Below are 12279 nucleotides of genomic sequence, written 5' to 3'. Positions count from 1 at the left end.
GCCTGTTCTCAGCTCCGCCCCTTGAGGGCACTAAAGCGGTGTGTCCAGGTGCTGAGGGGCTGAGAGAACTCTGGGGTGGGCACAGGCCCCCAGTGAAGCCTCTGTAGGAACTTACAGGATGTCAGTGCTGAGAAGGCCCATGGCAGCCCTTCTCTCGGGGCTGAAAGGGACCGTCAAGGTCAGCGTCTGCTTCAGGAACCTTCCCAGACTTGCCTCTCCCAACCATATCCTGCTGAGCGCTCTCCTGGCCTCTGTTCAGATGCTGCTAACCTTGGGGGACGTCTGTCCTCAGACCCCTCCAGCTGAGGAGAGCTCGCCCCTAGGCCCAAGGGGAAGCCTGTCTCCCTCAGGAGCGCCCTGACTCCCAGCCCTTGGGCATGTTTTAAATTGTGGGGTTTGGGTGTGGGAGGACTCCGTCTCTGGTTTAGTTTCTGGACCTTCCTCAATATAGCAGAAGCTCCCCTCGGCCTTTCTGTGACAGCCTTGCCTCACTGATTTACTTTGTCCTCATAAGCTCCAACTCCTAAGCCTTTTTCACAAGTGCTGCTGCTAGCAGATTATTATAGAGACCAAGTTTGTTCCTCTGCCTCGAACATGTTTCCAGTGCTGTTTCTGTTCTTAATACTCAAGAACCCAGTGTTCTCCCTTGAAGAAACTCTGCCAAGAGAAAGCTGTTCTTAGGGGCAAACTGTACGCTTTTCCATCACCCATCTCAGAGATGGTGGCTACTGAGAATTGTAGATGAATTGATACAAACCTGCATGAGGAAAAGTCAGGTATTGTGTCCTTATGAAGAGGACCAAAGTGTTTATTTTAAATGTTTTAAAATAAGCCAGACAGATGATTTCCCAAACTTAGGTCTCATTCTGCTGCGCAGGGGTCCACACAGACCCACATGGATAATCCATAGAAATGTTATCCTTATATATATCATTCTTCTGAAGAGTGCTGGAGCCATGGGACAGGGCAGAAAAGCAATCTTTTGTCATCTCCATCAAGTATCTGCTTACCTACCACATCAACTTGTATACCACCCCAGTCATTTTGGGATGAAGGATGACAGACTAGTCTCTGTTCTGCCACAGCCCACAGAGAACGGTGGTCTGTGTTCTGGGGACAATCTCCCAGGAAGCCAAAGAAGAGCAATGCCGGGTGCCCTCTGTAAAAACTGCCTTTCCAGAAACATTGTCTTGTTCCTGACATCCTGTCTAGGTGTCAGAATGTTGGGTGGGCCTGGGCTAATGCCTAGGTCAGGAAGGAACCCCTGGAGGCACAAGGAGTTGTCAGGAGAATCCGTGCCTGGAGAATAAGCTAGCTGAAAGGGAGCCCAGGACTGGGGCTGTCGAGACTGCCCTCCCACGGAGGCAGGGAAGTGTGGACAGGGCTCAGGCAGGGGACAGGTGCTGGGGAGCATTGTCCTTAAACGGGGCAGAGTGAGGCTGGGTAACTGGCCGTGAATTTGCCCATCTGTAGGTAGGCAAGGGTTTTGAAGGTCAGATGCCTCTGGGGGCAGTTTCTATGGGAAACTCTGAAGACAGGGCAGAGACTTTTACCTAGTGATAGCTCAGAGCAGGCCCCAGGCCCAGAACTGCCAGACCGCAAGGGATTAGAGGAGGAAACAGACAAGACTCAGTCCTGAACCAGCGAAGGGATTCGTGCAGAGCTTGCGTGCTTAAGGGAAGCCCAGCTCCCGCCACGTTTTCTTAAGAACTCTGTGAGGAAGATGCTTCCTTTTCTTTCCTTTTTACTCTTGATGAGGGGTCAGCGCTCCAGAGCCTGAAATGACTTAAGAATCTCCAGTTCAAAGCAGAACTCCTGAGTCCCTGCCCTGCCCCCACCAGCTGCATTCATCTTGCCCATCTCAGGGGGTGGTGCTTCCACTGTCCACCCCGAGCTCAGGCTAGAGACCTGAGACCCTCCAGACCTTCCGCATTTCCAATCCATCACTATGTCCCGTGGGTTCTGCTTCCAGAATACATCTGACGTCTACTCCTGCCCTTAGCATCTCCACTGGGACAACTGTGGCTGCCCCGTCCCTGGTCTCCCTGACACTTTTCCCAACCCCCTACATCCTCCACAAAGCAGCCAGAGGGACCTTAAAAATGCAGACTAGCTGCTCATTACACTGAGCAGCTAGTCCAAAATACTGAGCCTGCAAGGCTGCATTCTCATCCCTGTCCTTGGGAACCCGTTGACCTCTGCGTCAGGGATGGGCCAAGCTGGGCCAAGTTGCTCCTGCTGAGAGCTTTGTTCCCCATGCATTTCTGGAAGCACACAAACTCTCAAGAGTGACTCAAGGAGAAGCAAAATCTGAATAGATCTGTAACAAGTGACTGAATCAGTAATCAGAAACCTCCTAGCTAATAATCTGAAGACCAGTGGCTTCACTAGTAAATTCTACTCAACAGTTAAACAGTGTTTCATATCAGCCCTCAAAATATTCCAGAAAATAGAAGCAGGACACTTCCTAACTCATTCTATCAGGTCAGTATCCCCCTTCACCAAAACCACATAAAGGTGTTACAAGAAAACTGCAAACAAATACCTCTATGAATATAGATGTAAAGATTCGCAACAAAATACTAGTGGACAGAATCCAGCCGTATATTGAAAGCAGTATACATCATGATCAAGAGAGATTTAGCCCAGGCATGGCAGGGTAGTTCATATGAAAATCAATCAATGTAATACACCAGTAGAACGAAGGGGGAAAACTATATGATCATCTCAATTGGCAATTGGTGCAGAAAAAGCATTTGATAAAATCCAACCTTCTTTTATAATAAAAGCACTTGATAAACAGACTAGAAGGAAAGGAAATTTCCGAAACATGATAAAAGACATATATAAAAACCCTACATCATACTCAGCTGGTGAAAGACTGAAAGCTTTCCCATTAAGATCAGGAACAAGACAAGAATGACTGCTTTTACCACTCTTACTCATCATTGAGGTTCTGGCCGGAGCAGTTAGTCAAGAAAAATAAAAGGCATCAAAGTTGGAAAGCAAGAAATAAAGCTATTTGCAGATGACATGATGGTATATTTAGAAAATCCTAAGGAAAAAAGACTACACAAAATATATCAAAGTCAACAAGGTTGCAGGATACATATGCAAAAAATCAGTTGTATTGCTGTATACTGGCAATGGACAAAGTGAGAAGGAATTAAGAAAACAATTTTATTTACAATAATATCAGAAAGAATAAAATTCACCAAGGAGATGCAAGATTTGTACTCTGAAAACACTGCTGAGGGACTCCTTGGAGGTACAGTGGTTAATACTCTGCACTTCCACTGCAGGGGGCACAGGTTTGATCCCTGGTCAGAGAACTAAGATGCCACATGCTGTGAGAAGAAAAACAATTACTGAAAGAAAATAATGGAATGAATTACCCGAATGAACAATTTGGCCAACTCATTGCAATAGACCACCTAAGCCTGGGAAGAAATACTGGGAAGTTTCTTTGAGAAATTGGGGTATTCTAAAATGACCCTGTGTGTGATGGACAGGGAGGCCTGACGTGCTGCGATTCATGGGGTCGCAGAGTTGGACATGACTGAGCGACTGAACTGAACTGAACTGACTAGGGAATTTAGAAAGCTACATGCATGGCCAGGACAGGATGCATGTTCGAAACAGACCTGAGAAGACCCTAAGCTTTCACCTCTGGCCGGTCACTGGGCTTGGTGGAAACAGGAAGTAAAGGTTAAGGCAGAATTATAAGCTGCTCGCTAAGTGTTACAGGAGTGGACAGCAAAGAGTCAGCCTATAAAGACTGGAAGAGATGGGTTGTTTGTTTTTAGCTTCTGGGAAAAGTTGTGAAAATACTAGTCAAATAGAGACTTCAAATGAACACACATGACAAGGATGACAGTCTTCACAAAAATAGTTGGGGAAAGTTATTAAACAGATGACTGCAGTCTTCAATAATCAAAAACAGTAAACTCTGGGAAAGGGAGAGAAGCTGATTTCCAGGGTTACCATATTATAATATTCAAATGCTCAGTTTTCAACAAAGAAAAATATACAAAGAAACAGGATTTTGACCACTCAAAGCAGGGGAAAATGGGGAGAAACCATCTCTGAGGAAGCCCAAACATTGGACTTTTTAGATAAAGGCTTTAAAGCAACTGTAATATGCTCAAATTGCTACAGGAAAGCCTAGAGCCAGTTCTAGCCTTGGCTCTAGTGCTAGAGCTGGCAGCTCGCACTGACTCTCCACCTGTAACTGGTACTGGAACTGGAGCTACGGCTGAATGTCGCCCTGCAGCTGGTTTGCGAGCTGGGCCAGGGACTGGCGGTGCCTCTGCACTGGCTCTGTCCTGTTGCTGGCCCTAGCTCTGGCTTTGGTGTTAGGGCGGTGGCTGGAGCTGGTCCTAGCTCTGGACTTGCCAAGGGCTCTGTTGTTGGCTCTAGCTCTGGAGCTTGTGCTGGAGCTAGTGCTGGTACATGCCACGTATCATTCCTCCTCCGCTGCTGACTTGACATTTCTGGATAAAGAGGACAGAAATGGAGAGGAGGGTGCTAGTGGTTGGAGGGGGTTGACAAGAGCCAAGTGAAACAAGTGCAAGAAGATAACCCAATGTCAGGATTGGGGGAAGCCTAATGGGGAGCCAGGTGGGGCAGGGACCACTTGCAGTGGGGAAGGATGCACAGAAGCCAAAGGCTTGAGAGGTTTTCATGTTATTCACATTTTACAGCCCTTTACACTTTACACCTGATACGAAGAGCTGACTCACTGGAAAAGACCCTGATGCTGGTAATGATTGAGGGCAGGAAGAGAAGGGAGCGACAGAGGATGAGATGATTGGATGGCATCATCAACTCAATGGACTTGAGTTTGAGCAAGCTCCGGGAGATAGTGAAGCACAGGGAAGCCTGGCATGCTATAGTCAATGGGGTTGCAAAGAGACATGACTGAGTGACCGAACAACACTTTAAGAGAGAACCTTATCATATTAACTTACAGAATACCCAGGCAGATAATATACCATGGGTCAGCAAATGCAAGAACAGAAGATAAAATTTCAAGGAGAAATTGGCACATCCACAACCAGAGTGCAAGGTTTTTAACAGAAAAAAAAGGAGTAATATAAAATATTTGGAGACTTCTCTGGTGGTCCAGTGGCTAAGACTCTGCACTCTTCATTCTGGGGGCCCAGGTTAGATCCCTGGTCAGGGAATTAGATCCCACATGCCACAACTAAAGGTCCCGCAGGCCACAACTAAGACCTACACAGCCAAATTTTAAAACATATATGTTTGAACAGCCCAGCTAATAGTTACATAGAACACTGCACTCCAAAATGAGAGGAAATATATGTTTTACAATACATGGAATATTTACAAAAATTAGCCACATATTAGCCTAAACCAAGTATCAATATATACCAAAAGATCAAGAGAATGAAAATAATGATCTGATCACAATACAATAAAATTAGAAGTCAATAATTTCTTATCCCACAAAAATCCCATATACCTGGAACTTTTTAAACACTTAAAATGTTCAGGAGGGAAAAAATGAGATTTAGTAAATATGCAAAACTGAAAAGAAAAACTCTACATGTAAGTCTTTTGGAATGTCACAGACTAAAATTAAGAAATGTATGACAAAGTATCTTAGGTATAAAGTATAGTTAAGTGTAGTAAGTATAGTTTAAGTATTTAGTAAAGAAGAAAGAGTAAAATGAATGAGATACATAACATTGTAAGAAAACTATACTTCAGTTTTAAAAAATGAATGAGATGTGTTCAACTCAAGAAGTTAGCAGAAGGTGGGAAATTTTTTTGATGTTAACAGCTAAAACAATAAACCTAACTCAAAAAGCAATAGAGTTTAATGCAAACCATCTCGTCGTCTCTTTGGCTTTTCACAGCATCCCTGGTCAGTACTGTCGTGGCTGCAGTTGTGTAGATGAATGTATACCAATGCTTGAGGAAGTTAGGAAAGGAGCAGAGTTTGGGGATTTCCCCAGTGGTCCAGCAGTTAGGACTCCAAACTTCCCTTTCAGGGGCCTGGATTCCATCCCTGGCCAGGGAACTAGATCCTGCCTGCTGCAACTAAGATCCAGAGCAGCCAAATTAAAAAAAAAAAAAAAAGTAGAAGAGCTTCTGCCCCTAGAACCAGGCCTTCCAGATGCACTTTGGTGTTCTTCCCATTTTCAGGTTGCACTCTTATCAGGAATTGTCATGCCTGGGTGATGGGGCCTTATAGTCAGACAGGGATGATCCGAAGATGAAGGAGGGCCATCGACCTGGTCCTGAGTCCGTTCCCACCTTTCACACTGTCCACCACCCTCTTCCTGGGCTCTTGCTCTTCCTGAATGGAAATCATAGGTGGACGGACTCCTGAACAAGTCACTGTGGAAGACAAAGATGTGGAGGAGGAGAGAGGGGCACTCTTGTTAAAGGACACATTTGTCCCAGAAGACTCACCTGCATCTATTATTTTATCCATTTAGCTCAGCACTTGTCTTATTTTCTCATTCATAAAGGTATCCACTTACTTAGTTATTGTGTTGTCATCTCAACTGCAAAGCTTTGTTGGCTGAGCCTGGATTCAGCTTGTTTCTACTTCTGGGCAGATAAAAACTGCTCTGGTCCACCCTCGCTGGGGCTGTGTGGAGGAAATAGAACTTTTTCTCTTTTTCCCTCTCATCTCTCCTTGTCCGCCTGCAATGTGGGAGACCTAGGTTTGATCCCTGGGTTGGGAAGATCCCCTGGAGAAGGGAAAGGCTACCCACTCCAGTGTTCTTGGGCTTCCCTTGTGGCTCAGCTGGTGAAGAATCCTCCTGCAATGAGGGAGACCTGGGTTCGATCCCTGGGTTGGGAAAATCCCCTGGAGAAGGGAAAGGCTACCCACTGCAGTATTCTGGCCTAGAGAATTCCATTTGCCACGGAATATAAACCATGAGTCGGATGCCAAGAGTCGGACACAACTGAGCAACTTTCACTTTCAATTTTAGGGCACATAGGACAGTTTGTGCCATTCTCCAGTTCCATGGAAGGCCAGCTCATCCTCCCAGTCCCACCCTGAGATGGACATGTTGGGAATGGAGCCGGGGAGATAAATCAGAAGGGACCTTGGCTCAGAGAGGAGGAATCAGGGAGGGGAGGAGGCCATCTACCTCGGAGAAGAGCCAATACCCGGGGCGGGGGGAGGGGGGGGGGCGGGACTGGTCTGAGTGAGAAATTCCTGGAGCAGAGCATGCTATGCCTGCTTGGCTGTGACTAAGCAGAGACTTCACTACATTCTCAGTCAAGGGCAGCCAGGCGAGTGGGGCGGGGCAGGGAGACCCAAGGGAGAAACAGGTGGCAAGGAAACATCAGGAGATGGAAGCTGTTGAGTCCAGGGCTCTTAACCCAGTCTCCCCAGAGGGTGATCTTGGGGAGCCTGGAACTGTGACACCTAGTGAGCAGAGCCCTGGGGTCAGAGACAGAGAAAGGAGCAGCCCTCACACTTGTTCTAACCCTCAGGAGCCTTCTGCTTTTTCCCTCTAGAAAACAAACTAGTTTTTTTTTTTTTTTTAAAGCTAATGATTTACACAGCATTTTTAGATGGACAGAAAAACAGTGAAGACATACAGAGAGTTCTCATAAAGCCCTCTCAGTTTTCCTAGGATGCTGAGCGTCTTACATTAGTGTGGTATCTTTGCTCCAATTGATGAACCAGCCACACCAGGGGGGAGAAGGCATTGCAGCTTCAGCGGGAGCAGGGGGAAGACCCCAAGACTCCCAGGGAGCTGGGGGTGCAGGAAGCTGGATGGACTGGGTCCTGGAGATCCCCCAATCAAGGCCCCTTTCTTGCAGGATGCAGGACTGGGCCTCTGGAGCACCCCCCCCATGGCACCCCTTGCCAGCCAGACTCCTCATCTATCCCTGCCAGCCCTGCTTCTCGGCTCCAGGTCTCGCTCATAAATCAGCCCATCCTGCCCAGTCATCACTCTGGCTCTTGGCGCAGGCAGCCGTCTATCTGCAGCCTGTCGGGCCTGTGGAGCCTGGAGTAAGATCTCTCTTCCAGGCTCCACAGGCGTCTCTGGGAGAAGGACCCCCCCAACACTGCTGCACTCTAGGTCCTGCCCCCTAGGGTCCTGGCTCTTCAGGCCCGTCCTTTCCCATCCTCTGTTTTCCCTTTGTGGCATCGTGGCTTCTCCCCACCTTGATTGCCCGGAGCCCTATTTGCATGTCCTTCTGCGGAGAGCTGTGTGCCTCTTCCCAGGGTAAATTCCCTGGGGGTGGTCGTCCAGGAGGATTTCTGGCAGCTCCCAAGCCTCTGAGGGTCCCACTTGTCCCTGAGATCTAACTGAGGGTGGGGCAGCTGCCAAGCCCTCTCCCTTGCCCCCGCCAGCTCCTGGAGCCTGACGTGGTTCGACCACCCTTCTCTCCTGCTCATCTGACACCTCTGCCGTTGTCCTCGCTTCTAACTTGAAACAGTATGAGGCCGAAGGAGCCAATGTTTTTATTTCGATTTGGAGCACGGGAGGACCCCTCATGAACAAGAACACTTTGACTGATCCCAGCCCTGTGGATGTGATCTTTCACCGTTCCTCGTCTCCAGCCTCTGATGCCTTAGGATATTTGCAGTTTTGTTTCTTAGTTAGTATTAGTCTCTCAGTCGTGTCCGACTCTTGCGACCCCACGGACAGTAGCCCACCATAGTCCTCTGTCCTTCTCTAGGCAAGAATATTCTAATAGTCTTTCCTTTCTCCAGGGGATCTTCCCAACCCAGGGATCAAACCCTTGTCACCTACATTGTAGGTGGATTCTTTACCATCTGAGTCACCTTGCTGCTGCTGCTGCTAAGTCACTTAAGTCGTGTCTGACTCTTAGCGACCCCATGGACCGCAGCCCACCAGGCTCCCCTGTCCCTGGGATTCTCCAGGCAAGAACACTGGAGTGGGTTGCCATTTCCTTCTCCAATGCAGGAAAGTGAAAAGTGAAAGTGAAGTCGCTCAGTCATGTCCGAATCTTAGCAACTCCATGGACCGCAGCCTACCAGGCTCCTCCGTCCATGGGATTTTCCAGGCAAGAGTACTGGAGTGGGGTGCCATTGCCTTCTCTGTGAGCCACCTTAGGCTCACTCAACTTTTGAATCTCACTTCCCTTCAAATAGGACTGCTGGAACCATCACCTTATCCCCAGTGCCCTGCCCCACTGCTTGGTACGCAGTTGATGCTCACTAAATGTCTTAATATGATTAAATAAATGGGTGAGTTAGAGGAAGAACATTCATTCTTTCATTCAACAATGGGTTAGGTGATACTTTGATGGGTTTGGAGATAAAAGATGAATAAGGGATGCCCAGTGGCTAAGACTCCACACTCCCAACACAGGGAGCGCCGGTTGGATCCCTGGTCATAGAATTATATCCCACATGCCACAATTGAGACCCAGCACAGCCAAATAAATAAATATTTAAAAACAAACAATGAGTAAGATACCCTTGTTGTAGGGGAAGATACACTTATAAATAAGAAATTATAGCATGAGCGAGAAATCTCTGCCAGAGACTTGCCACCCAGGCTCAGAACAGACGTCAGAAGCCTCATCCTTTGGCCACATAGGAGGCTGGTCACCTTGAGAGAGTCGAAGAGCCAGATACTTATTTTGCAGTCAGTGACACCGATTTTCAGATTATTTATTTTAAATTCCTGTGAAAATCAACCTATTATTGTATAAAAGGGCTTCCCTCATAGCTCAGTTGGTAAAGAATCCGCCTGTAATGAGGGAGACCTGGGTTCGATCCTTGGGTTGGGAGGATCCCCTGGAGAAGGGAAAGGCTTTACCCACTCCAGTATTCTGGCCTAGAGAATTCCATGGACTATATAGTCCATGAGGTCACAAAGAGTCAGACATGACTGAGCGACTTTCACTTTTTCACTATTGTATGAAAAGTGTGTGTATAAAAAAATTATGTGTAAAAAAATTATCTTCTTAATTCTGGTGCTTTGGGGCTTGTAATGGCTTAAACTTTTCACAATAAAAAATTTTTTGAAGCTTTAAAAAAAAAGGACAGCACAGTGCATAGAATGCCATGATGGAGTACTGACTGTCTCAAGTGCTATGTGAGAGAACAGGTGGTGGACTCTGCCTGGAGGGTCTGGAAAGATGAGAGGAAGTGCATCTGCAGGAATGTGGGGGGTGGGCATCTCAAGGGCAGGCTTACAAGAGGGGAGCCCTGGGTGGGCAGCATTTGAAGCCAGGCTCTTGGCCATTCCCTTCAGCACATGGAAGTCAGAGATCTCCCACGTGTGCCCCCCAGGCTCCGGATCCAGGGTAGAGGGCTTGTACCTGGGCCCAGTCTGGGGTGCAGGGACCGCCCAGCCCCTGTCATTCTGGTTTGATGACGGGGTGCCAGGGAAACCTCTTCCAAGGGGGCAATTGCACATCTGAGCCAATCTGAAACAATCCTATAAGATTTCTTGAGCCAAAAGCTCAACTCTAAGCCAAGTCTGCTCCCTCTGGTCTTTCATCCTGTAATTCCACCCAACACATCATCCGGACAGCAGGGCACAGGTGTCCACAAGCCATCTCAGGGCTCTCCCTCTCGCTGTTTCCCTTGCTTACTCTGCTTCTCCTTTCCAGGGATTTAGCCTATGTTTATCTGATTTTCAGTTGCAGACACCTCTGCCTTTTCCATTCATTGTTGTTTTAGTGTTTGAGTTGGAGGTGAGATATTCGAGTGCATGTGTGTACACAAAAGGAAGGGTCTCAGTGCTCTTGGGGGCCAAGGTGGGCTGTGGGCTTCACCTGAGATGTGAAGGAACTAGGGTTGTTTGTAAGTAAGGACCAGAGGGAAAGGTCAGTGTAATCTGTTGTGTGAGGAACAGGGAGGAGTCATAGGTAATAACTTAGGGGCTCACTGACTGGGATATTCCAGTTATGCCTGCAATGGAGGAGGGTCCCATATTGCAGTGACAAATGGTGATGTCGGCTTAGTGGAGAAAGGCAGGCCACCATGCCTCTACAGTAGTAGTAATTTAAAAATAGGAATCTAGTCATTTTGACCTAAACTTGACTTCACGGATTTATTGGGTAGGCCAAAATGTTTGGTCAGGGTTTGAAAGACCATTTTGGCCAACCCAATACTTTTTATACCACCCATACACACACACAGACACTATGCCCATCCACAGAGGACTCCTGAATCCCTCCCCTGCTGTTTTTACATCAATTTTATTCTTACTTGTATCTTTACAGAAAATGGCACAGAAATCACAGGTTTTGAATACCTAGAAGTTATTACAGTTCCATATTTCAAACACTTCAATATCAAGTTTCTTTCTTCTGATTCTATGTACATTATTTACACACCAGGGGCTACCATCTAACTCTTCAAACCAAAGGGAGACAAAGACAGGAAGAACTGGGGGAAAGGTCCATGAATGGAATGAATAAGAAATCAACTTCTGACATGGAATTAAAATCCCAACTCACTGTCTCAGGCCTCTCTCTTGCAAGGGATTCCTGGCAAAGGTGGGTGGGATGATAGAGAAAAATCCATGGGAGTGAGAGGGACATGTGTCTGGCCTGGGGGTGCAAAGACGCCATCAGTATGGACGAGTCCTCCCATCAGCAGACAGGAAGAAACCCCCGTCCCCTCTTCCAACACCATCACTGCCTGACTCTAGAGAACACGCTCCACGCTCACACCTGGCCTGAAAGTGTGTGTGCCAATAGTTTGGGCTAACTAACACTGGTTCCTCCCTCTCTCTCCTTTCAGCCGTTTCTCACACCCTTCTTGTCATCAATTCATGATGCCTATTTATAGCCCCAGGCCCACTCCAGGAATGACCTGGATCAAGTTGAGTCAAGATCTGTGGTTTCCTGTGTGTTCATTTTACAGCTGGATTGGGGGGGATCCAAGGCAGGGCACAAGCAAGCCAGTAATTTGCAAGAAGCTCTAAGGGAAGGATGCCTTGCACAGCAAGTCAGGGTCAATGGCAGGGTATCAGAGGTCAGAATGTTCCAGAACGCATACCCAAGGGTCCCAGCTGGAGGATTTGGCTTACTAAAGGGGCAGTAGCTAGAGCACCTGTGAGAAGTGCCCCCTGGCTACAGGGCCCACCCTGGCCTCACTGCAGGTACTGTACACCGCCCCCCTGCGACCCGGGCATCTTTGCTGGGAGGAACAGTGGGACAGGCTGGGTGTGGAAGGCGGGTTCCTGATGCTGACCGTGAAGGGCATGACATGAAGGCTGGCCGAGGGGCCCAAGGCCAAGGCTTTCCAAGTATAATCTGGAATCTGGGCCCCAGTGGTGGGGGGGTGGGCAG

This window comes from Cervus canadensis, chromosome 6 (genome assembly GCF_019320065.1).
Source record: "Cervus canadensis isolate Bull #8, Minnesota chromosome 6, ASM1932006v1, whole genome shotgun sequence".
Classification (NCBI taxonomy): Eukaryota; Metazoa; Chordata; class Mammalia; order Artiodactyla; family Cervidae; genus Cervus; species Cervus canadensis.
Note: the sequence above shows the minus strand (reverse complement) of the source record.